The sequence below is a fragment of the Falco biarmicus genome, chromosome 15 (assembly GCF_023638135.1).
Source record: "Falco biarmicus isolate bFalBia1 chromosome 15, bFalBia1.pri, whole genome shotgun sequence".
Taxonomy (NCBI): Eukaryota; Metazoa; Chordata; class Aves; order Falconiformes; family Falconidae; genus Falco; species Falco biarmicus.
This window is the reverse complement of record NC_079302.1, coordinates 17,496,728-17,523,102: the sequence shown is the minus strand read 5'-3', so window position 1 is coordinate 17,523,102 and position 26,375 is coordinate 17,496,728. Positions and strand designations below refer to the sequence as shown.

Below are 26,375 nucleotides of genomic sequence, written 5' to 3'. Positions count from 1 at the left end.
TTATGGTTAATATATTCCTATGGAAAACATGTTCAGGTCACTTTTATTTTCTTGCTCTTCTTTGAGTTGTCAAAACAGTTACATCTGTGTTGGTCCAGCAACTTAACATTGCTTTTTCCAATGAAAGATAGTCCAAGTTTGGACATCTTTTGGCAAAACAGAGGACTTTGGTCCAGCCAGGAGCTGGCCAAACAGGCCTGGCTGTAAATTACAAGTCAAAGTATGCTGTCTTCAGTCACTGAGTGATGGAGTTACTCCTCTTATAAGTCATTATAATTATATACATGTGCGCTGTTACAGAGACATTCACTCAGTCGGTACTTGTTTAGAATCTTAGTATTGTAATTACAGGACTCTTAGAAACTTATTTTGATAGCTTGGCAGCTCCGATAACATAATGCAATAATTGACCACGGTACATTCTTTGGAACTTTGCACAGTTTTGATTTAAAAGCATAATAATAGCTCTGCATGTGGTACTTTGACAGTTTTTATGAGGACAGAAAGAGAACTTTTTTATTTCATCTTTGTAAACAAGAAGTCATTTCCTAAATATTTTGTTTTTGGATTCATTCACTTATAGTTGCAGGGGGAGGCAAAATTCTCAAATTATTTTAGATAATTAAAACCTCCTGAGGAAAGAAAACCAAAAAAAAAAATCTAATAGTTTGTACCAAACTGGTCTGGGGGAAATACTTCATTGACCTCACATCTGAAGCTTGATTTAAGATGAGGAAAATACCCTGGCTGGGCACTCTGGTAGAGTGAGAGCCACTGCATATCAGTCTAACACCCTCAACCAGCTCCAGTCATGGTCAGTCAGTGCTGTAAGGAAAGCAAAACAAAAACCAGAAGCCAAATTATACATCAAAAGAGAAACAGTTTCTTCTGCACTGCAGGCAACCAGCAGACCACCTCAGAATGGGATTCATATACTGTGTCAGAAAGAAACAGCCAACAAACAGTCTTTTCAGTCTGCACCACCCGGTATCTACAACAATCTGTACAGCCAAGAACTCACATTACAAATTGAGGTTTTATATTCCAGGACTACCCAGATTTCAAGCATAGAGTCCTTTCTTGCAAATAATCTTTACATTAATTAATGAAGTGATATATGTACAGAAATAATTGCTCCTTTCTATGAGATTTTATACATTAGTTGAGTGATGAATGATGTAGCCAAAGCCCAAGCTGAGCTGAAGACTTTAAAAAAAATATTTATTTTTTTTTAATTGGGAAGAGAAATGCTGGTGGCTTGAGGTCTTACAATAGGATTTTGTTTCTACAGGAGAGCAGTCACAAAAGACAAGATTTCACATAGGCAAGCTCAAGTCACATTAAGAGTGTTGAAGTGCTCTAGATATTGCTTATAAGGTAATTTTTAACCCCATCTTGATCAAATAGCACAGCAGCATCTTGGATATTTACAACCTAGGGAAAAAAAAAACCAAACCAGAAAAAAAACCCACCTTTACTTTGTATTGATGTATTTGAAGCTTGTGGTGTCCTAATGCTACTTTGCCACAAGAATTCTCTATTCAGATATATTTCTACTGAGATGGCATGAAAATATAGTATCATTCTAAAAAGACTAAAAGAAAAATTGTATTTTTAGGTAAATCGGGGTTACAAAGACTTACTACAAATATGGGATAATAATATTGCAGAGCAGTGATGCTCTGGCATTCTTAAATTAGTGTTATGCTTACTGATGTTTAGAGAGACCCAGCATGAGTTTTGTGAGCTAAAGGACTGGTGCAGCATAGATTAAATAACATATTTTATTGCCTGCTATTCAGTAGATCCAACTTTGTGAACAAAATACTTAAATCGTCTCTGATTTCAATATTGTTCTGAAAGACTGATGGTGAGGAAACAGTAGTATTACTGGTATTAGAAATAGTGGAAATATTTAGAATTGATATTTAGAAGTAATAATAGCATTTTTGTTCATGTCTGTATGTAGAACAAATGGGTGAGAAAAAAAAAAAAAAAAGAGTGATCTATGGTGCTGGAGAAGGTTTCATATTCTGTGCTGAGCAGCACTCCCTGAATGATGGTTCTGATGGGTTTGCTATTCCAAGGTAATTCATAGTACAGGACAGTTTTAGACTTAGTTATAGTGTGAATTTAGCTGGGTAATGTGTAGCTTTACTTGAGTATAGTTTTACTTTTCAGTCTAATTTTGTTTGTTTGCTTTCAGCTTTGCATAATTAATTAAAAAGTCTGGTTAATGCAAGAGAAACAGCATGTCCAACTGTTTCTCACAGATGTCAATTGAAATGAGCTATCAAATTAATGCCATATGACAATGACAATTTTGTAAATCATCCTTTGACCTGATTTGCCTCTGAAAGAGTTTATGTCAAAAATATTTATTCTAATAAAGGCACATACCAACCATTTTTATCCTACCCACAAGCAAATTATCCTCAAGTCTTAATGCAGAAAAACTGGAATTTGGAATTAATTGGAAGTTTTGCTTGATAAAGGAGGTTAGTTTTGACTGCTAAACAGCCAGCTCCAGAATCAAATTTTTACTGTTAGTATAATATATTGTTATATTCCCTCTACTACTACTATCAAGTAATGTTAATAATAGCTACTGATTACCTTTTGTATTATTAGCTGTAAGGAATATTTGTAGTTGTTTTCAACAAATAGAACCTTGAAGTCACAGATCAACTAATGTACTGCAATGAAAATGCATTAACTCATGGGCCAAAATTTTCATTTAAGAGTAAAAAGGCTCTATTTTCTTTTTTCAGTGGAATTTTCATGTTTTTCTCGGAGTACTGTATTCCTAGTAAAGGAAAACTTTTTTTAATTAAGCAGAAGGAATGTCATCCTAAAATTGTTATATTTCTTTTATGGAAGCTAAAAAAATACATAGTATAATTAAAAATAACATATGATCATTAACGAAAAAGTCATTGTCTGTCCCTAATGCCAGACTTCTTGCTTGACAAAAGGGAGGGAGGAATCGGGCATATTAAAAGAAGCTGTTAATTGAAAAATATTAAATTATACTAGAAGCTTCATTTTCATACGTTACGTGATTTCGTACCATTCTACCAAAGAAAAGGAAAAAAAAAAATGTTTGTACCTTTTTTGAGTCTTTATGGTGAAGAAAGAATGCAGGAATGGTTTGGCAGATATTGTAGATTGTTTGCTTTAAAGTTGGGTTTTGTGCTTGTTTTTAACTGAGAACTATCATGAATAAGAAACAGTTGTTTCTCTGTTTTTTTTCCTGGAGGATCCCTTTGTCTCAAGAGGACTAGAAAGGAATCTTTCACAAAGATTTTCTCTTAGTTGTGGTATTGCTGATGTCAAGCATGCAAAAATCGTGAGTCAGCACTCCAAAAGTCACGAGACTGCATTAAATAAAGTGATCTTTTAAAATATATGTGTGACACCCTTTTTTAAGCCTTTACGGTAAATGTATGGCATATTTTTATAATTTTTCTGCAAATGAATTTTTTCTTTTTTTTTTTTTCTTTTTTCAAAACAAAAGAAGGGAAAAAAAAGCAACGGATGAGCTTTCTCAAAAATTTGCGTGATTCCCAGGAATGGGTTTTTGAAGAACATTTGAAGCGTTACAAACATTGTAACATAATTGCAGGTGTTGGCAACATGGCAATTATTTGTGAGAACTTTGATCTAAACTGAGGTCAATAAAAACAAATGAAAAAACTGATTGAAAGAAAAGCAAAGAAATGTTCCTTTGCATTTCAGGAGCTTAGGCTGCTGTAATACCATTTGTTCTGCGGTCCTCCCAAGAAATTCTCAAGCACAAATTCAGGAGAATAAGCTTTGTGTCTTTAAGGTTAAATAAAAAGACATATACACATCTGATTACCAGATACAAGATACAGTCAGATAATGACAAATAACACTTTGATTTTGGCAAAAAAAAAAGAATAAGCAAACCAGTGCAGATGCTGCTGTTACAAAGATATAAAACCTTTACCACAGTTTAAAAGACAAAGACTATTTGAATCTAACAACATGGTTTCTGGCCAGAAAAAGCTACAATTATTTTTAAAAATGTCACCTCATTCACATTCAATGATCACAGAAAATGGAAACATTTTAAGGAGTAATTGTAAACATCTGCTAAAGAAAAAATGAAAACATGACTAAGACAGAAATGAGCTGCCAACACTAAGTACTGTGTGAACAGATCCACCGGAGAAACACCCTTTCTGTGGTTGGTTCTATCTGGAACATGAGAAAAAATAATGATTATAAAAAAGATTACAATCCACCTAAAAACATTTGACTTTAAGTCGGTCTGGCCGTCTACTCAAATATCAAGGAATGTGGCTACACTTGCGTTTCTGCAGCAGCTTCGGTCCCTGCTGCCCCTCCTGCCTTGTTCCAGCAAAAGCGTTTGCACAGGCACAGCAAACTGGACTCAAACTAATCTCACATTTTTTTTCTTTCTTTTTCAGCCAGGTTATTTTTCAACTGGATCAGTTAAGAAAAAGTCAGTGGCAGTGCAGATGGTGATGACAGCTCATACAGGAATGCTGCTAGGTTTCTGACCATTGCCTTGAAATACTGATTTCAAACTTCAGTGCTGTAATGACAACATAAATGAAGGTAAATCAGATCCTTCTGTTTCTTAGAAAGCGTTCTCCCGATCCGAGGGCAAGAAACAAGTGGAAGGCATCTGTAGATCTACACCTCAGCAGTGTTTAAAGCTCTTGAGCAGCTCGCAGGACACAGAGGTGCTTTGTAGGACCTGCTGGTTCCAACACAGAAAAGCAGGATGATGAGTTAACAAAGAGGAGAAAGTAAAGGTGCGAATCACCCAGTTTTCCAGGTGTAGCTGTGCCAGTTAAAGATGTTTCCATGAACAGCTCATACCACTGACTGTAAAGATGCGATGCCACGTGTCCTTTGGCGCAAGGGAACTTGTGCACATTTTTTAAAATACTGCAGGCTTGCTCAATTTACCTTTTAATGCCAAACATTACATCTATAAGCAGCTGTTCTGACTGAAAATGTTTTATCACCACACTTTGGTAGAAGCTTGCAACTCCCCCAGTTCTGCTGGCTGACCAGTTAATTTGAATTATTCCTAACCCATCCCTTTCTGTAACTGGGGAACATCAGCCAGATTACATGCAGCTGTGGGCAGGCAAACTGTGCTAGGTTAAAAGGTTAGTGAGCACAGGTGTCTTGCATTGCCTTCCCATGCTGCAGCTTTCCCTGCCCCAGAACTGTGCTGATTGTCCAGCCTCTGGTCAAACAGCTGATACATAGTCATCTCATCACCACCACCACCACCACACACCCCACCCCCATTCTTTTTTTTTTTTTTTTTTTTTTTTTTTTAAACTGAATTTAACCTGCTGTTTGAATGGATGATACTGCTGTAGGGATGCCTGGCCTTCTGAAGCACAGGGGGTAACACCGGGGAAAGAAATACCTGCTGGCCAGGTAGCTGTGATTCTTTGCTCTATTGGCAATGCCAGCTTGAGTACAAGGCAAGCCATCACTTACAAAAAGACAGGCCCACAGTCTTCAGGGTTGACCAGAATTGAGAATGTGAAAAGGAGCTTGTGGGAAATGGGAGTTCTAGGAGAAGACTCCTAGAGACCTTGCTGATTAGCTCCCTAAAAAAACCCCAAACCTCTGAAATTATAAGAACAAAGCAGCTTGGTGTCCATAATTTATAGTTCATACTTGGGCTATGTGCTGGTTGTTATCATTAAGTTATAGGAGCTTTGAATCCTGAAGAAAGACTCTGATGGTGGAAGGTGGGTGGTATTTCATGTTATGTTTATCATGTGCTCTTAAATCTCAAAATATGTAAGTGTTATTTGGAGAGGTATATTTTTGCTGTTGGCTGTCTAGAAATTAGGTATGTGGAGACCTGAGGACTCTGAGCAGGTTGCCTCCGTTTGGGTGTCAGCCGAGTCTGTGCTTTGGAAATATAGACGGGAGCCCAGTTTTCTTAAATTTCTGAGCAATCAAAGCCAAATATTCATGAAAAGCATCTCTCTTAGGGATTTCCTTGGCGTATGGCACAGGATTTCAGAAGATCTATGATTAGGCTCTTTAAAATCTTAAAATGTACGAAATATTGAATGTGTACTTTCAAATTGCATTTTTTTGGTAGTTTGGTAATGGAGAGTTGGCTGCTGGTTTTAGCCTGTGGCCAGGAAGACAGTAACAGCAGTTACATAATAAATCAAGAACTAGCTTTTGTCATTCTCACAATGAACAGCAAGCAAGCTAGTATTTCCCGAGAAATTGATTCCATTCTTTTTATCTAGGTTGAAGAACCCAAAACAAAACCTATTTCCCAGCTCTGGAATCGCCACTGTTGATAGAAGATGATTCTGCACAAAGAATACAAGTATCTATAACTTTTTTGCTTACCTTTAAAGAAATAAGAACTTAAAGAGGTGTCATAATACTAGTAAATCTTATTAAACTGGGATTATCATGCTGAATACTTGTAAACAATAGGAAAAGAAATGGGGTTCAAAGCTACTGTTTTAATTAAGGACCAGCCCTCCAGGTTCGTGGTGTGCTGCCTTCGTTAAAGCCAGAGGTCACAAGCCGTGGGCTCCATGATGCATTAAGCCTGGCCTTAGGTTCCTGTTACTGGATCAAAATGCCTCAATGAAAAGGTGCAAAGTATAGAAGTGGACTAAAGCCACCTTGTTTGTTCAATATTTGTTTAAAAGATTTGGACTTCTTACTTGCAGGCTTTATGTATGACTAGAAACCATCCTTCCAACATCTAATTTTAATCCTGTTTAAGTATTACTCATTGTTTTTATCATAGAATGAAAACTGTAGAGCTGGCAAAAAAAATACATATATAGTGTGCTTTGGCTATTTTCCGTTGCCATCGTAAGCCTGTGACTAAGAAACACTGGTCATACATACTGAGGGAGTATTGACGGTAACAGGTCTGTTATTAGCAGCCTTGAACCACGGCTGTCTAAAGATGCAAGTCTCTTTTCCTGCTGAGCCGATGACAGCAGTCTAAAACATGGTCCACAGCTCTGTCTCCTCTTGATCTATTTGATTATCCTACGTAAAACACCAGAAACTAGAAAAAGCATAAATATGCAGATTAATATTCTCCCATGATCTGTATATTTTGAGTATAACATCTGTCAAACCACGGTTCCAGGCTTTTTTCCACAACTTCAAAATATTTGTGTTGTAGAACCTAGTTTAAAGAAAAATGGCTATTAAAATAGAAGTTGAGCCTCTTGGTAGTATTTTGTGTTTCTTCATTGTCTCTCCACATTGAGCTCTGTTCTTATCAGATGGAAACCAGCAGATTGTTGGTTTTAATCACTGATTGTAAATGGGACAACCTGTACTTTCAGCGGTGCTATTTGTCAGTTTTAAAGGAACAAAAATATGGAGATGTTAGAGGGTAAAATAAGATACCTGTATTCCTGCATGGACCTCAGTGGGAGTCCCAGAATCTGCCTGAGGGTACAACCTTTTTATTTTCTAATCATTAAATTTATCTGAGTTTTATGAGCCAACTACTTTTTTTTTTGTTGTTGTTGTTAAACCAAAACTAATCTGGAATAATGTTGTGTGTATCAGTGGTGGTGTTACAGATATACACTAGCCCAATTAATGTGAATTAATGTGGACAGAGTGGTTACTAGAGCATTGCCACCTTTTAGACACGCTTCCTGAATTCAGCTCAGTCAAAGACACAGTGCAGATATTATACCAACTTCATATGCAGACACTTTGCTTAAAATACACAAAACTAATGAGATGGAAAAATTTTTCTTCAGTGCCATGATGCACTTTTTTTCCAGTAGAAGGGAAACAAAACTGGAAGGTGATTGATGAGTCAGAGGGATATCAGTCTTTGTTCCTGGCTCAAAAAGCTTGGAAATAGGAAAAGTGACAGCCAAATGCAACCTCTTTATTTTCAATATTTGAACATACTTCATATTTGAAGATGCAGACTTTGGTTTTCATTTTACTGTCTTGATTCATCTGCATGGCACTGCAAAAACAGATTAATTCAACTAAGTAGCATTAGTATGGCTTTCAGCTCCCTCATAACTAGCATAACGTCTCTTTTATGCTAACTGAATCTTCTACCAGTTTCAACGGGCAGTTTCAGTTCATGTGAGGAGAAGGGATTGAGCACAGTCCGCTAGCCTGAGCTCTTTACAGTGCTGAAATTCTGCCTGCGGACACTAACATCATCACAGCAGCAAATGTGAGACCCCTTCCCTTGGTCAGCTCAAGGCTGTGTGTGGCGCATCAGCATCTTCCCAAGGGTTCCCCTGCTGCACACGGGGCTCCCAAGATTTCTAATGCTCCTGTTATATACCCAGCCTTAGCATAAACATGACATGGGTATTAATGGCAGGGACACATGGCTGGTTTTGCTTTAGAAAAACTGGATAAAGGAAAATTACATTTTGTGCACAAAGCTGACATCCAGAGACTGCATCAAGACCCGAAAGGTCTCCTTAGGTTCACTTGGAAACAAGATTAGGACTGGAGTTTGCCTCTTCATCCTGATGATGCAGAGCTGTTTATTTGGGGTTTAGTTTTGGTTTGGTTTGTTTGGGGTTTGTGTTGGCCTTTTTTTTTTTTTTTTTTTTTTTTTTTTAACAGTTAACGTTAAGGGGAAATAATTATAAAAGGTCTACATGTTTACTTTTAAACACAGCGTTTTTTCCACTCTGCCCCAAGTCTGACATTTTAATGACCTGCTTTGCCTTGGTTTTTACTGGCAGCATATATTGAAGGGGTATTTTATGTACAGTTTTAACATTTGAACAACACAGCTCCATGTTCTGTCACTCTTTTATGTTGTGGAAAATGTCTTTTAGTTTAATTACTTACTAATTTGAGGGCATTTTTGCAAACATCTTTAGAAACTTTCAGATTTATCATTGGTAAGGGTTATTAATTTAAGAAGAGCAAGCAAAGTAAAGGCTGCGTATATTTTCACTCAAATTACTATCCTAAATGACTCCATGGGGGGTTTCTTATAGGGGTCACTGAAAGGCAGAAAGGAATGTTTTTACTTCTTTGCTTTGTCACAAAAATTAGGTTACAAGGGCTATAAATGCAGGTAATACTTTTTATTACTAGATTTTCCTCTGTAATGAAAATAACATTTCTTCTTTTCATATAACGATACCCACTGAATGTCTTAGTACTTAGCATGTTTACTCTTACCTTTAACAAGCGTCTAAAGTAATTCCCCTTTAAAAGGCTTGCGAGCAGTCTGAAGGCAAGAAAGAAACCCTGTGCAGCAGGATCGCTGCTGGGAGGGGAAGATTGAAGGGGGGGACACCGTCTTGGCCACTGCCAACCAGCTCATCAACAACACCAATCCTGAAGTAGGTGAGGTAGTGAGAAGTAAAAACTAAAACTGCAGAAGTCACAAGTCTAAATCAGAAAGAGCGGAGAATTTTGCAGTGCAAAATACAGAATTGGTCACATGTTTTCCTGCTATAAAACACATTGCTCTGTGCCAGTCTGCCAGAATCCACATTTACATGACTTTCTAGTTCCAAAAAAGACTTCGACTCACTCTTGCTTGGAGATTTGGGCCACATTGTTAAACTGGGGTAAGCAGCTCCACCTCAGCGAGGCTGCGTTCTTTAACAGCTGATCTAGCAAGCATGCTACAGTTGTTGGCTATGACAAGGCTCACAGGGCTCTCTCTTCAGGGGATTACACCTCCTTCCCAGCTTTGCTCTTCAAGAGGGCATTAATATTCTCTGAAAGGCGGCCACTCATCTGTAGCTCTGTAAGGCCGATCTACTTTGATCTTAGCCTCAGAAATAGAATGATGAGGGATAAGAGTTCAAAGTATAAGAAGAAACTCAATATGCAAAGAATGTACCACATCTTAATAAGCAGTGAGAATTCCCTCCATTTGTTGCTGTTGTAAGGAAAAATGGTTTAATATCTTTATGGGATTAGGACTCCATGGTACTTTGCTAATGAGTGGCCAGAGCTATTAAGATTTTTCCTTATATCTTCAGATAGGCTGGCAAACAAACATCAATAAACAATGGCAAGTCTAAGACTGGCTATTACGATTTTGATCTGGCAAGTATTTTATTAACGTGGCTAACTTGTTGAGCTATTTGCTTGTGGACCTAATAGAGCAGATACATAGCACAGAATTTCAATCTTTTCCTTACAAGCAACTTGAGGATTAAGGAAACTACCAGTAATGAATGGCGGCTTTTTAACAAAGTTTATCACAAATGACCCTGGACTGTGAAGTGTTTGCTATTCAAGCAGCTGTAGATGGACAGGAGATTCAGAAAATTACCAGTAAGGATAAAATTCCTTGGTTTTTTACTGCTTTGCTCAGAACTGATGATATTCACATGAACACTTAGCCTGCATAGCAATGACAAATACCAGCAAATTTAGCTTTCGTAAGTGTATTTGAGAAAGATTAGCGCACACCATTCAGTTCAAGTTTTAGTTTTTAGGTTAGCTGCCTTTCATATTAATCAGCTTTGGCTTTTTTCAGGGCTCCTTTTCTGTGTAAAAGCAGTGGGTGAACGCCGTGTTTAATAACCCCTTATACTGACTAATTCCTTTTTCCAGCAATTGTGTGGTTTACAAAAAAATTAAATTTGTATAATTGGAAGAAGAAATGCAGAAATGAACGTTGTTTGTCCTTAAAGTGGTAGAGAAGCGTATGTTTCAAGGAGTCACGTAGCCCTTTCAGGACCATTTACTGTTCCTCAAATTCCTTTCTATTTATTTTTCCAAGTCTTTTAAGTATAGTAGGATTTAAGGTCAGCACAAGATACTTTTTAACTTGATCAGCTCGGATGCTGGTTGCCACAATGAAGTATAGCATACCAGGGAGAGTGAGATATTTCCCATGCAGATTTTGATTTATTTTTTTTTTTTAATTTATGTGTGACGGCTAGAATTACCAGTAAAGATTTTAATCAGGTCAGTATCAAAACCTCGTTTCCTTGTTCACTTTTCATGACTGATAAACAGCCATGCCATCTCTCCCTAGTGTCAATTCAACTACCTGGAAACAGGTTAGAAAATTCTGTGCTTTACAGACAGACAGTGATTTAATTTTCCTTTTGGAAAATGTTTGAGAAGTATCAGTGACTTGTACAACAGGGGCCAAGCATGAAAAACTTGTCAGTCAAGAGAACATCACCCCATAAATGTCCCTAACAGCTCTTTCCCCTGTTCTGATTTGAAAGGAGAGTAGCTTTAATTAATTTATTGGTCCGCATCTGTGTAACAGGCATATGTGTGATGGGTTTCTGAACACACCTGGTCTATTTTTTAATGTAAACTCCAAAGAGATTTTGATCTTATTTTTAGCTTTAACCTTATAAAAATGTAACAGCACAAAGAATTCTTACAGTGACTAAACTTTTTTTTCCTTTTTCTTTTTTTTATTTAAATCCCAGTTTCAAAGGAATTTAGCTATGACCTGGATTTTAATTTTCTTGGGGATTTTACTAATGCTTGAGGGGGAAAATCTGGTACATTTTCAGCATATTAAATACCTGTTTGTGTCAAAGTAGTCATTAGATTTCTAATTCATTTGATTACAGTACAGTGATACAGCGAGGGGTATGTCTGGATATTTATCATCTGTAGCTATGCTATCATTAGAATATGGTTTCTTTATTTTCATTATTGGGGCATGCTACAGTAAACGCACCTAAATATTGCTCTAATTCTGAAACCACTTAATTATCCTGTCATTGCTGCAACATTATTCAATTTTACATTAAAATTGTTTTCCTGGAGACCTAAGCTAGATTCAAATAAACTGTTCGGTTTTGGCAACCAGGAAGAAATAGAGTCCTTGTAAAAATCAGGCTTTGGAGTGAGGAAGTTGGCGATTTTTTTCATTAGTTTCATAGGGCTCATTGTTCCTATTCTGGAAACTTTATAGCTGCAATCACCTACGGCTAGAATCTGATTTTTACTGAGGTGCTATAATAATTATACTAAGTACTTTCTGTTTGTCACTGACAAACAGCAATCCTTGAATGTCACTTAAGGAAAATAGAAACTTTTATATTGTGGGTTAGTTTCCAAAACTTCATGTTTGAGTTCTCAGGAATAAGTGCAAGATTTTCATTTAAAAAAAAAACAAAACCAAACCAAACAGAAAAGCCTACCCTAGGTTTTGCAAATAACCAGGAAATCTCTCACCCCTTGGACATATTCACAGAGATGTGATAAAATATTTTGCTAAGAAACTTAAATATGACTTACGGAGAACTGAAGGTTGACAAGTTCAACTAAACACTGTAATAGCAAAACAAACAAACAAAAACCTTTCAGTTCGCTTGTGGATTAGCGGTTAATGCTCTGAAATCCACAAGCTACGGCTATCTGTGCTGTTATAATCCAAAAGAAGAACTCTACATTTTGTGTTTTTCAAAGGAAGATCTTAATCACCTCTTTGTAAGCCACCAAACCCCTTATTAAAAGTCTGGGCCCAATCCTGCCTTGAAAGCGCAGCCTCAGCGAACTGCCGTCTTTGATCCTAAATTGAGAACAACAGCTACTGAAGGTAACGGTATGTGATTAAGGGCTGCAGAATTTGGGCCACTGACATTAGCGAGGCTGACTGCTCGCATGAGTAAAGAACAATTTCATAAGATTAAGGACCGTTATTATGCTTGCTAGCTGTATTCTTATTAACTCTTCTTCATTATTTATTCAGCTTAAATAAGATGAACAGTATTACATTGTCATCAATATCAACATTAATCAGTGAAAACTAGAGTGAAAATGACTGCAGTGGTATTTTTTTAATTAAAACTTATGTTTATAGCATAAATATTAGGTATTATAAAAACTATTAATGATACAGTTGCTAGTCTTGCTCTTTGATATCATATTTTTAACATAAATTACCAACAATCTGATTCATTAAACATAATTTCCTGTTTGTTAACTTGGTCCCACACACATAAAAATTGTTTTTCTGTTGTACAAAGCATGTCCTAGTAAGTGTGTTCAGCAAGGGGACGCAGCGAGCTGGGACCCACCGCCAGCTGAGCCTGGCACAGGCGCCATGTCCTCCAGGTGGAGAGGGAAGGAAATAATGGAACATTCTCCCCCAGTTCTTAGGTACAAACAAGGGCAAATATAGCACAACACTAACAGCTGGGCTCTTCAGTTAACTTCTACAACCACACCGGTGTAAGAGCCTCTCTACTAAATGGATTAGGGTTTCCTCCATCCTTAGGGACTGGGGAGATCCCTCAGCTGGCCTGTATGTTCTCACTGTAGGAACGTCAGTAGAAGTACCACCCCACGGGCTTAGGGATGGCAGCTTTTCTGAGGCAGTGAGGACGTCTGAACTGGATTGGTTTGCTCCCTGTAACTTTGGTTTACCTGCGAAGCCAGGCATTGTGACAGCTGTGATGCCGAGGTACCAGAAATATCATTTGGGGATTAAAAAAACCCAACAGGCAGATATTTAACTTGCTCTACCTACCCGTGCTTTGTAAATGTCTTGCAATGGTACATCGCTGATTTCAGATTTTTGTGTTTGTCACAAATAGGAAATGTTGAAAGAACCTGGAGCTTAACAGCTTAGCTCTTTCCTTTGAGAGGAAATAGAATTAGAACCTGCATGTGCTTGGCTTATACTTCATAATACATTTTATTATTAGAATTATAAATTAGGCCCCTGGGCACCAAAATGCAGCATAACGAAAAACATAACTAACCAAGGTAAATTGATGCCTGCCCTAATATATTTTACCATCACAGCATACCAGAGACTGCCTCTCGCTCCGAGCCCTCCCCTCTTAAGTGGGTCTGTTGGCACTGGTACTGCACTGCTGTAACTAGTCTGGGACTTGAACCTGAGCCACACTTTTGGTTTCCACCCGTTGATCACAACTGGAGAGTCTTGTAGGCGTTTGGCCGACTTTCACCTTCTACAGGTGGTGGAAGGCCAGCTGCAAGTGTGTGTGTTCTCATTAGCCGTACCATAAGCCCTGAGCTTTTCAGGGCTAGTGATAGATGAGAAGAGATCGCCCTGTGTGCACGTGCGCATTGTTGCACGTCTTCCAAACTGGTATTTTGCAGTGTCATGATTCAGTGGGGCAGGAGCCAGCTTTTGCTTAGTATGTTCCACAGGAACAGCAGTCAGAAAAGCTGGGAGTGATACAGTCCCGTTTCCTTGATATTATGCAGTTATCCAAATCTGTAAAAACGGGGGTAGTCACACAACCCCACCAGCTTGTGCTTGATGACTACAATCATGAATGTCTCTGAGGAGAGACAGTTATTTGAATCAAATTGGTTGCCTTCTTTGTAACTTCAGTTTATCTTGTGAAAATACTGTCAGAATAATATATGCTTCCTTTATAACCAAGAAGTTCTACTCTTGATCGATAGGACTTACATTTCATTTGTCAGGTTAATGAATTATTAGTCTTCCAGGGTTTTTTAGTACATTTCAGTCTCTTTTTATGCAGCAGACAGGTGTGACAAGGCTGAGGTGGAAAAGTAGCCTAAGCCCTGGTGCTACATAGGGACCGATACTCTTAGATCTCACTGGGTGCTGCTTATAAAACTGAGGTGCAAGTACTGAGGTTAATGCCAACAGCTGTATCCAGAAGTGCTGCTGGGAGGGTGCCCTAGTGCTCAGGCTTGGCAGTCTGAAGCGATGATTAAGCCTAGGAACTCACCATAGCCCTGATAGGAGAGTCCAGGACCAGGACACATATCCTTTGCTAGCTGCAATGTTCAGCTATATAGCAAAGAAGGAACCTTATGGACTTGTGTTCTCAGGAGGTCAGCTAACAGGGCTTTAAAAGCATGGTATGGGACCTGTCTCCCTGAACGGCAAGATTGCTGCTGCAGGCCAAACCGTGCAGCTCCCTGGAGCTCCAAAGAAACTGAAGTTCATGGAGGGCAGGATTTGGCGTTCCAGGTTGGGCTGCTGCGCCAGTTGCGTGCAGAAAACTGTATACAGCTGGAGAATAAAGTCCTCAGGAAATGCAACTGTGAGGTTTTCTGCCTGCCAGTGACAACAGTAAGTGCTTTGCATTGTCCCCTCAGGATTTTATCGAGCAAGTAATCTTTTATTATTTTTTTTGGTGAATTAACTTTAGGTGCATATGAGGAAAATTAAGATTTCACATTCAGTAAGTCTGTTTTGTTCCATAAACATTAACTACGCATGTTAAAGCTGTCCTAGGGCAATCCTGATGTGCACACAGTAGTGTTTTCATCTTTTCTATAAATATTTGCAGTTGATCATGCATTACAATAGAGCATTCCTCTCCTTTGACTTTGCCATTTTTTTTTTAGCTTGTTCATCTGATTTGCACAGAAGGGGGAAGAAGTTTTTATGGAAAAGATAAACTGCAGACTCAACTCTTTGTGTGGATATGTGTGTGTATGAGTAAAGTCTGCTGAAAAGCTATTTATGGATTTTGGTGAGAAGGCATAGTCTCCATTTTTATGGAGCTAATGAAATCTTTGGGGTTTTGTTAACTACATGCAAAGTTTTGTGGGAAAAAAATATAAGTGGGAATGACAAGTAAACATCAGAAGTTAAAAAGTTAGCTTAAGTTCTATTATTACATTTTAAATGTCATATTCATCTTCTTTCATTTCCCCTGTGAACACTTCCTCCAATTTTTGTATGCTACTATATTTCAAAACTTTTTGACCAATAAATGGAAGCCTTCTAATGTCATTCATGCTTTAAATACTTCGCTGCTCTTGGTATCCAAAAATGTCAGCAGTCTTAGGGGTGTGTTTCTGAGCGATGTAGACTTTTGGAATAGCCAGAAAAAAATAGCCACAGAAAAAGATCATGCAGTCTCAGCAAAACAAAACCTTGTTTTTAGGATCGAGGATTAATATTTTCAAATTCCTTCTAGTATCTAACTTTATGCCATAGTGTTATTTCTGGTTTTGTTCAAGCGTTGCCTAAGCCAGCAGCCAGAGCACCTTAAACCAGGCAGTTCCGAATCTGGGCAGGCATCTTGACTAAATGTCACTAGATTGCAAGTAGAATCTTCCTACTTGTTGACTAGTAAAACAACAGTTCTTCAGCAAAAGAAAAAAAAAAACCCAAACCACAACGAAATTGTAATTATTTTGTAATTAGTAGCAGGTGTACTTGAAAGCTTAAGATGATTTTACATTTGCATAGATCCTTTGCATGTGACATACAAAATACAGTAAAATTTCTCTGGGTTCCACCCTCTGTAACTTTGTGGCAATTTTGTATCTGGATTCAGATCTCCAGTCATTTAAATTAGCTAAGCTAAGCTCTCTGTGTTTTCAAAATAAATACTACTGCATTTGTTATGTGAAAAGTCTGTACATTTCAAACAATTATTTAAGAAATAAGGATAGGAAAACTTTAGTTATATATAGAGAATGTACTGCTGTGGTTTTCTTTTTTTAAAAGAATAATTGAATGTTACTGGTCTAGTATCACTGTCTTTTCATTTGTCTTTCATCACTGTGTCTTTCGATACCATTCATCTATGGACTAATGCAATGCCCGCTGAAGTCAATAGAAGTCATTCAGTTGACATCAATGAACAATGAATCAGGCCCTTTAAAAAGGAGAAGAAACTAGAGTTTACAAGGGTTAAACAGAGCGCTGAGGAAAAACACTCTGAGGCAGGAATTGTGACTTCTCCTGTGTCCATACAGCGCCTGGCACTTCGCTGCCATGCAGAAAAGCGACAAAATAAACCGATCGTCAGTCTCCGCTGGTAGGTCTGATAAGGGAAGGCAGTTTTGCCGGTCAACATCGGAGCCGTTTTTCCAAAGCCTTAGTAGTTATCAATAATTGTGATACACAGCACAAATCTGTCCAGATAGGTGTCATTGGTGCAGATGTTGAAAATCTTTTATTTGCTTCTGCCCGGTCTCTTCAAAGAACTCATACTTTGCTATTAGTCTTTCTTTGTTCTGATTAAGTTGTAATCACTCAAAAGCAGATTCAGAAGCTCCCCCTCCTTCCTTCACAGAGGCTGTGTTTGTTTTATACCCAAATGTGACATTGCACACTGGTGCAATCGAAAAAGGCTGCAATGATCAATTGAGGGCCCAATCAAAGCTGAACAGATAGGCAGCCATTCTTCGCTGTTTGATATAAAAGGTGTTTTATTTCTCATCACTTTTTTGTCACTGAAAGAATGCTTCCTACGTGCAGATTAATTAAAGTGTAAACATTAAATATTGATTGATGCATTATCAGCATGGAGCAGTTGCCTCCACTCAGATTGATTCCTCCAGTGATTTATTGTCATATTTGTGGAGTCATTTCACTCGATAACAAAGAGAAATAGCCTGCTCCCTCTACCTTTCAGGCTCGCTTTCTGGCTCTTGCACTGCACCTCCTCATCCTCAGTGCCTCCCATTCTTCGCCTGCTGGAAGTCACACAGCCTCACCGTATTTTCAGGAGAAAAGTTTAGGGCTTTTTATTTCGGCATTTGCATAGCAAGTCTACAGTTCAGTGGGAAGCTCACAGACCTGTGCTCTCAAATGGAACATCTCTGGTTAATGCTTTCACCCCCTGTCCCCCCCGGCTGCTTTCCCTGACCCTGCTCAGGCACAACTTTGCAAGCACAGGTTCAAACCATTCCATTGAACTCTCTGCCAACTTGACAGAAAGGTGAACTTTCGACAGAGTAACATTGTTTAGGTTAGTTTTATAGCTAAATTATCCAATTAGTTACCCTGAGTAGAAGCACAGCCACACAATAGCGTATCAATTTAAAGAATTTCAATTTTTTTCTCTTGTTTTTGGGCAAATGCATAAAAGAGGCCTTCATTCAAGTCTATATTTAAAGTAAAGCAAAGATTTGTGAGATATTATTCAGCACCTGGATGAGAAAATCCTTTTAAAACATTGTATTCCATTTCTGTGGCTTTTGGAAGTGGATTCAAACAAGATGGTAACCCAAACCCCTTCCCTCTGCTCCCTGAAAATCTTTGATGTTCTTCCTCTGTGTTCATCTGCATCAGGGCTGGGTATTACACAGCACCACACGTTGTCAGATCCGCTGTACGCAGCCATCTGTGCCAAAAGGAGCTGTAGCCCCGATGTCATGGATTTATTCAAGGCTGCTATATTCCCTCCTTGTCTGTGTTTGCTCTGGGAGGATGGTCATTCAGCATGTTTACAGCCAGAAACTGCCTGTGCTGGCTGGATGTACCCTTAGTGACCCAATGAACCACAAAAGAAAATTATTTGTGAAATTGCTTTGTTCTGCAGTAACAAAACTTAATCTCTTACGTACATGGCTTTCATTTCATTCAGGGAATTAGATTACTCAAAATCTGCTGAAATCAAATGTATGAGTAAGACCACACAAATATATAATGAGCAACTGGTGATCTTGATTCAGTCAACCAGTGAAGCATTAACCTTTGGTCACAGCAGCAACAAATGCTAAACGTGTGAATTTACTGCAGCAGATGATTTCAGGCTGAGACCTGCAGAAAATCATTGGAATGGTGTTTCCTACAGAAGCAGCAGCTGTGCCCAAGGGGCTCTCTAAGAACCGTGTGCTATGATTTCTCTAAAAGGCTGTTGCAGAAATCCTACAAGACTTCATTCAGATCGGTGTTCATTTGTATTGCTGCGGTTCCTGACCATCCCTGCCGGTCCCAAGCGTTTGCCCAACAGCACTTTATTTAGGATGTTTTGGTATTTTGCAGATGTCCCCAAACCCAGCAGAAAATGTTGCTATTCTAGGTCCTTCCTCTCCACACATTCTCTACCAGACGCTCTCCATGTCCTCCTCCTGTGCTGTCGTCATCCATTCCAAGCCAAAATTCCTCCTTTTTGCATCAGCTTGCTGATCTCTGGGCAGTCACACCTGAATGTGACACTCCTAAAATTAAAAAGCAAACCAACCAGCCCGAAGGCTGGTGTGCCCATCTGGATTCCTTCAGAAAAGGGCTCTTGTAAGATCACTTTTCCCCTCCTCTTTGTTTGCTGTTGCCCTTCCTACCCACTGAGCACCACCAGTGTCACTTTCTGTTAGGTTGTCAGCCTTATTGGAATTGTCAGCTTCGCCGGTCAAGGACTTTTCTTTCCTGTTTGTCTTTAAACAGCTGTGCAAACCAGCATGGCTGTACAACCGCCACTGCTACAAACGCAGTGCTGTAAGCCTGCATGCTTGCAAGGCTGCTGTAAACAAAATCTATTGTTGCTGTAATTTTTGTAGAGTGCATTTACACTTTTGTAAAGCCTTTTGTTCAAAGACTCTAATGCTTTTTCAGTAGAAATACAGAAATGTTCTTAAATATCTCTAGTCATTTTTAGATGAAAACATATCTGTGAAAATGAAGTTTCTTTTAACACTTTTCATATGACAGATGAAGACTTTCTAACAAATAATATTCAGCCTGAATTGCATTATCACTGTTTAGATAGGGCCACATGAGAACAAACTGAGATCTCAGTTGCAAAGGATCTGTTATGCAGATCCGGTGTGGACCTGGGAAACATATACGGAACTGTTGCCTCTAGGTGATATTAGAGCATCTTTGAAACTGGAAAGCTTCTGCTGACTTTAATGGGCGCAGGCTTTCCTCTTTGTACCCAGTGGAAGACGTAGAGATGCTTATGCACAACTGGGACCTACCTGTAGCTTACTGTACAACCACAAATGGTTCCCAGGAGGAGGCAGTCCCAGGGAAGACATCAGCTTTGGAAGGATTAAGGGCTGTGACTCTTCTGTGGTTTGTCCTGGTGTAAGTTAGCCAGAAGGGCTGGGTAACTGCAGGTAGCTTTTCAACTCTTTATCTTGATCTTTGTTCTAGGTCTATTTCAGTAAGAAGTCTAGCTGAGCTTACTATTAGTGTAGTAAACTGCTAAAACTAGAGTTACACTTGTTGGGTTTCTACTCAGAGGAAGCAGTACAAGTCAGTGCACAGCAGGTCTGTATGCTTAATTTATTTCTGTCTTGGACCCCACAAATGTTCCTAACTGTCTGTGGTGGGCAACTAAGTAGACTGGACAGAAATGAGGACTGGGGGGGCGGGAACCATGGGACAGATTCTTTTTGATAGGTTGTAAAATCATTTTGTAAAAGCGGTGTATGATTTAATACTGTGCCTCAAATATTGTCCTCCAGGACCAGCTTCTGAAAGGGATGAGGTATTTGTGAACTGAGCTTTGCCCTCAGTGTGCCTCACTGCACCTTCACTGTTATACAACTGTTGTATAAAAGCCATCCAATACTTAAGAATGAGAATTTTAAATTGTTTTATTTGCTTTGGTGTTTCAAATAAGATAAAAACTTGCTTATTGTCCTGTATGCTTTCACAGAATCATAGGATAGTTCAAGTTGGAAAGATACATGTCTTAGAGTACTTCTCTTGAATTCTGATTAGGGTTTCCTTTCACCATGGACAATTAAATCTGACATGAAGGGATACAAAAAGATTTTTGTTAAGGATTTAGAAAGCCTAGTACTGACCTAGATGCTGGAATTTTAGATATGTTCTTAAACATAAGGATTGTAAACCCATATTAAGGACTCAAACTCACAAGAAGTTCCCCTCTCAAAAAGGAAAAGAAAAAAAAAAAAGTTGTGGTGATGAACACAAGCTATAGAAGGCTGCAGCCCTTCCTGTTTTATTGAAGAGGCTGTCTGATCTGCAGTAGAAGCTGGATATTAATTCAAACCAGTCTGCTAATTTTCCATATAAAGTTACAGTTGCATGACCTTTCTAACCAAGTAGACTCTACATATAAATTTAGATTAGCATATTGATGCAAATTACCCTACTGTTTTCTTGTATCTCTGTAAGACCTGCCAGATGAATACTGTTGCCCTAAATTGTGATATTTCCACTCCAAAAATGAGTTTGCCAATCTTGCAGCAACAATTACAGGTTGCATGAGAATGGTGTGTTATTTCCTGAAATTGTACGTAATTTATTTTTAAGAGCTTGAAACGTAGTTTTGAAGTTAAATGTTTATCATCTTTGTGACTGCTCAGATCATATTATTTTACATTTCCTGAAATACTTTTAAAGTTAAACGCAAATGACGGGAAAATAAATTACAGCTTGTGGAGTGACCAGGGCCTGATTATATGCAACAGAATTTACTCCATCCTTCAGATTATGTTTATCTTAATAATTATTCAATGTACTTCAGAATAGTTGAAGTGATCACTGATTCTTTCCTTGGGGGCAGTGGTTAGGCTTGTTCATAAGGTGTATTTTTTATTCACTTTCTGGCTCACCAGGACTGAACGTTTTAAAAATCTGTTGTACTAATTAAAAAACTATTTAATATTAACTATAAACAGATACAACTGCCACTGCTCAAAATAGTCTTTTAGGATCATCTTCTCTAATTCTTTTTTACCTTCAGTATTTTGCCTTGCCAAAAATGGATTGGGCTTGTTATTTGAATTTGGATGTTATTATATTTAGGACCATGAAATAGATTGATAAGGCACATTTATCCTTTTTTTGCCTATTTTGTAGTCTACAAACATGAGATGGGGTTTTAAATTAACAGAGTTCTATTAGGAGAAACCATTTCAGGCCAAAAATAAGGTTTTTCATTCTTAGACTGTAACTTGTATTATAACAGAAATTAACATTTTTGTGACCTGTAATTAACTGTGTCTCCTTGTGCTATAAATAAGATTTGGCAGCTATAGCTGGAGTCAACTGTATCTTGAGGTCTAGTTATCTGTAGCTGGTTTTTTATTTATAGCTTTTTGTATTTGTTAATGACACTGCAGAGTTCAGGGATGCAGACAATAAAGAACACAAATAAAATCTGGCTGGTGTCTGCAGCCCTGTTCCATTTCATTCCTGCAGTGGCATCAGAGTTTCCCCAAATTCTTCCTGTGCTTGGAAATCTCCGGGGTTAGTGTTTTAAGTCTTTGATGCTGCTAGTAATTCCAGTCTGCACCATTAAAGCTGCATTTTCTAACAGTCCCTTGGTAATTGTTGCAAGGACTTAGACAAGTAAGACTATCCAAAGGCATTACTAAGGTCAAACTGTGGTAGAAAGTGCTCTGATTTTATCCTGGAGATTGATGCTTGTATCACCTTTTTTTCGATTCAGCAGCTGGGGTTATAAAATGTACTTGCAATCACTGATAACATGTTAGATCAGACTACAAGCAGAGTAACACAGTATTTTATACACTGTGTGTAGTTTTACCTAATGCAACAATAAATCAGTGAAGGCAGAGGTCTTTTGTAAATTTTAATGAAAATTCAACTGCTGAAAATATAGTTACTTCTGGCTGAAGTTCTGGAAATATGAATTTGCTTCAGTTCTTTAAAGCTGTAAAAATTGTTTTAACTACAAACTTTCTGGGAAGGCAGTAAAGAAACCAGCAATAAAAGAAGAGACAGTGCATTCAATATATTATAATTACTTTGTCACTGGCTATAAGCAAACTAAAGGGAGGAGGCAGATGATAAAACGTACTTTGAGTTAGCTGTAAAAAATTCTTTTTATTGAGCACAATCTAAAAAAAGTCTCTGTATGAGAATGAGACAAAAGTTGGGAGAATGAACCCCCTGTGCCTTTTCAGTGAAATAAAATAATGATAAAATTTTAAAATATTTAGCAGCTGATCAGTAAACCACATTTTCATGCAAGTCCAGAAGGTTTAGTGGAGAGCTTTTTTTGCTACTGATTATTAGTTACTGAAAAATATGCTTTCATTTTCTTGCACTGAACTGTTATGTTGCAAAATAGCAGTTATATATAGTAAACCTAATTAATATTTATTAAAGGAGTAGCATAAGAGGGAGCTGGGGGTATAGAAATAAAGACTATTAAAGAATATACCAATATGCTGCTAAACTTCTACAGCATCTTTCTTGTGAGTTTTGAAACAGTGTTTCTGTGAAACTAGCATTACTCTTTCCTAAAACCTGCCAACCTACAGAAACAGACCCAAAGTTGATACCAAGTGAGCATGCTCATTAAAACATTGGAGATTTGAACAGCGTTAAGGAGAATTTACACTTGGTTTTTTGTCTAGAAGTCAAGCAGAAATACATTTTACGCAGTTCTTCCCTTCCCAAGATGGAATTTTGCTTGGTTGCTTTTTTTGCAAATTATGTCATGTACATATAGGATTCTATTTATTTATTTATTTACAATATAAACTAAGTGTGCTATTCATTATTGCTTGTAGTTTGCTTGCTTTTCTGCTGTGTTTCAGGTGTTTTTCTCAAGTTTTTTTCCTTTTTTGGAGTACCTTGTCTGGGTAATGGGAAGTTGGTTGAATTTTGACTTTGATATTTTCATGACTGATTCAGAGCAGAATAAGATCAAAATTAATATAAACCCCCCAGTTATAGCAGATAATATTTGCAATGGAACATCCTTAAAAGGCTTTAAAAAATTATACTTCATTTCATTATTATATTAGCGTTTTCATACAGAAATTATGAATTATGCATATTAAGTTGTTTCTTGTAGCCTCATCACAAACTTCAAACGATTGTCAGAATTGCATAGGAAAAGATTTAAAATCTGCTTCTTTGCTCTCGTTTATATGATTCTCCAGGTACGGTTTCATTGGCTTTAAGGAGTTGTTCCAAATTATACTGGTGTCGGGCTAGAATCAAATAAGCGGAGCTCAAACACCCCACCCCACGTTTACCCACACAAGACCACTGCCTTTCGCAAAGGTAAAAGCTACAAGCAGCGAGCTGCAACATCTTCTCTGCGGGTCTGAGCAAATAGGTTTATTCCATTGCTTCTGATAGCTCTATACCTGCATATACAAACAATGCTTTTGTCTCAGAGCAGTATATATTATGACTAGATAAAATGTATTTCCTAATATTTTTTCTCTTACAGAAACTGCATGATATAAACTAATTTCTGATCTCTACTTGGAGAACACCTAAGTAACTGTCAATTTACTGTCTAGTTGTCATCCCCTACCATGTAAACTCTTATTAGAATAATAATAACAGCAACAGCAAGAGCAGTGGCCAAGAAATTTATATTCGTGAATAAGAGCCTCGAGAAAGCCTGTAGTAGTTTTGAAAAACGTTCTGTCTAGAGTGACAAAAGTGAGAACTGTGTAGAAGCTACCATCCGGGAGGAGAGCTGTCTGTCTTAAGAAACTGTTGGTTTTCACAGACTGCTTGGAAAAAGTTAACATCAGTTTTGGGAAGGTATATTCCCTCATGCGTCATGATATATTTCGGCAAAGCAAACTTACTACCAAGCAGAACAAGTTTTCCTACGGCCCCGCATCTGTTTCTGCTCAGTCAAGGTGCATCTGGGAATATATTTCCCCTTGCAGCAGCAGGTGGCGTTGAATAGCTCACGTTATTCTCGCACTCATGATCATTTTGTCTTACATGTAATAAAAACCTTCTCTCCCAAAAGACGTAATCCTCAAGAGGAATTCAACAAGTTTTTAGATGGAGCAGACTTTCTACATGACAAAAGCAGGGGTCAGATTCATCCAACTTTAATCACACTGAGAAATAAGATGATAAATAACGTATTTAAGGGACAGCAAAAACAGGTGTGATAGAGTAAAATTTTAATTACATTTTATTTTTCTATCTGCAAAAATCTCTCAAAGCACCACAGAGTTCACGTTGTGATAAGGTCATGTTATCATGTACCAGCACTCATTTGCTCTGCAGCAAGTTCACAAACCTGAGTTAGTTTTGCCGTGTTTTTTGCACAGCCTACCTCCACAGGGCAAAGGAACCAATCGTCCTCCCAGATATGTTATCGGTGTGTCTTCGCGGAATATAGAGCATTGCAGATTTACACTATGGTGAGAACAGGATGAGTGTTAACGTCTTCTGAACCTATGTCTAAAAACCAAGGAGTGTTGCAGAAGCAGTTCAAAACAGACCTCCAAATTCCTTCTTAAGTTGATTTTTAAAATATGACACGCACATAAAACAAAACATTATTTATTTTCACACTGGTAAAACTTAAGACCAGAAATCTTTTACAAGCGAATCACTATATATTAGTCTATAGTTAGTCTTAGCACTGATTATGAGTATTTAAGAAATCCATCCATCTTTCTTTCACCAACAGTCAGAGTTTTCCATTTGCATATCTAATAATTTATGGCATGTCCTGACCCCAAGCAGTAATTGAACCAATAGATCTTCAGCCTAGATTTACTCCAGTCTGGCTGCCACAGTAATGTAACTCTGCAGGAGTTTTGGATTACTCCAAATGCCATCTCCTCTTCTGAGAGGTTGACAGTCACGGGCAAAATTTAACCTCCCAAATGTCAAGGCAAAAACTCCATTGCCTAATTTAGACTATCTGACTCTCCTTTTGGAATACTTCAGATAAATCAGGAGGGCACCATGATTGCTCCCAATATTACCCCGGAAGACTGTCTTTAATGTAAGACTCTAATGATAAATTAATTCTCCTAAGAATTAAAAAAAATGTAAGAACCTAAATCTTAGAGGGAAAAGGGAAAATCTATATATCAGAGCGCATAATCAGTAATGTAAAAATTAAAAAGAAATAAAAATACCAAAAGAGAGAAACTGTTATATCAGAGAGGAATCTCATTACCAGAGACAGACTGACGGGAATTGAGTTGAGAGGAGATTTGGAGGGGGGAGATGGGGTGCTTTTCTGACTTGAGCAAGCCATGGCACTGGGCAAAAACACCCAGCCAAGTGCCTGTGTTTCTTCTTCTCAAAATGCGGTTTAGAGGCCAATTTCAAGGCAGCATTATATGCTTCAGTAAAGTGTTCTCAAAAGCTTTGAACAAGAAAAATACCAGCAAACACACAGCTCTGCACTGTTGCAGTCTCTTTGCTGAATACTAACTATAGAGAAAATTCAGCCATGAGAGTTGTGGGTTTGCAGCAGGTATTGCTTAGGAAACCCCCTCTGCTATTCAGCCACTTCAGGCTGCAGGTGAAGGAGCAGGTGCAGAGACCGGTCACACTGCTGCTGCTTCCAAATCATATTCCAGGTACTATGGAAAGGCTCTGGGTTTGAAATTTTATAACAACTCTCATCGGTTGACTATTTTCTTTTCCTGGAACGGAGCTCAATTGAACAAGCTCTGGCAGACACACAGAGCTATGCTGTTGCCACTGACACTAGTCCCAAAACAACACACACAGGCTGCAAGAAAATGCTACTGTCTCACAACTGTGGAGGAAAAAAAAGAGCAGCAAAGGTACAAACAAGGAAAATCCAACCCAGTCCACAATTAATGGCATAAACAGTATTTATCTATTGATGATTAAGTGCTGCCATTGTTCCTTGGTAGCCAAGTTCAATGATGATAGACATCTTGGAAAACAGGTAGATAGACAGAAAGATAGATATCCTCAGCTGCCTCAACCATCCATAATATCCCATGTGCTGCCATCG

The 26,375-nt window shown here is 38.1% G+C and overlaps 1 long non-coding RNA gene across 1 annotated transcript; it reads left to right on the top strand.

The window, feature by feature from the left end:
• The first annotated feature begins 4,462 nt into the window (after positions 1-4,462).
• Positions 4,463-23,797, top strand: LOC130159288 (uncharacterized). Its single transcript, XR_008825689.1, has 3 exons — positions 4,463-4,608; positions 6,291-6,373; positions 23,551-23,797. It is a non-coding gene; the product is annotated as an uncharacterized LOC130159288 (long non-coding RNA).
• The last annotated feature ends 2,578 nt before the right edge of the window (positions 23,798-26,375 follow it).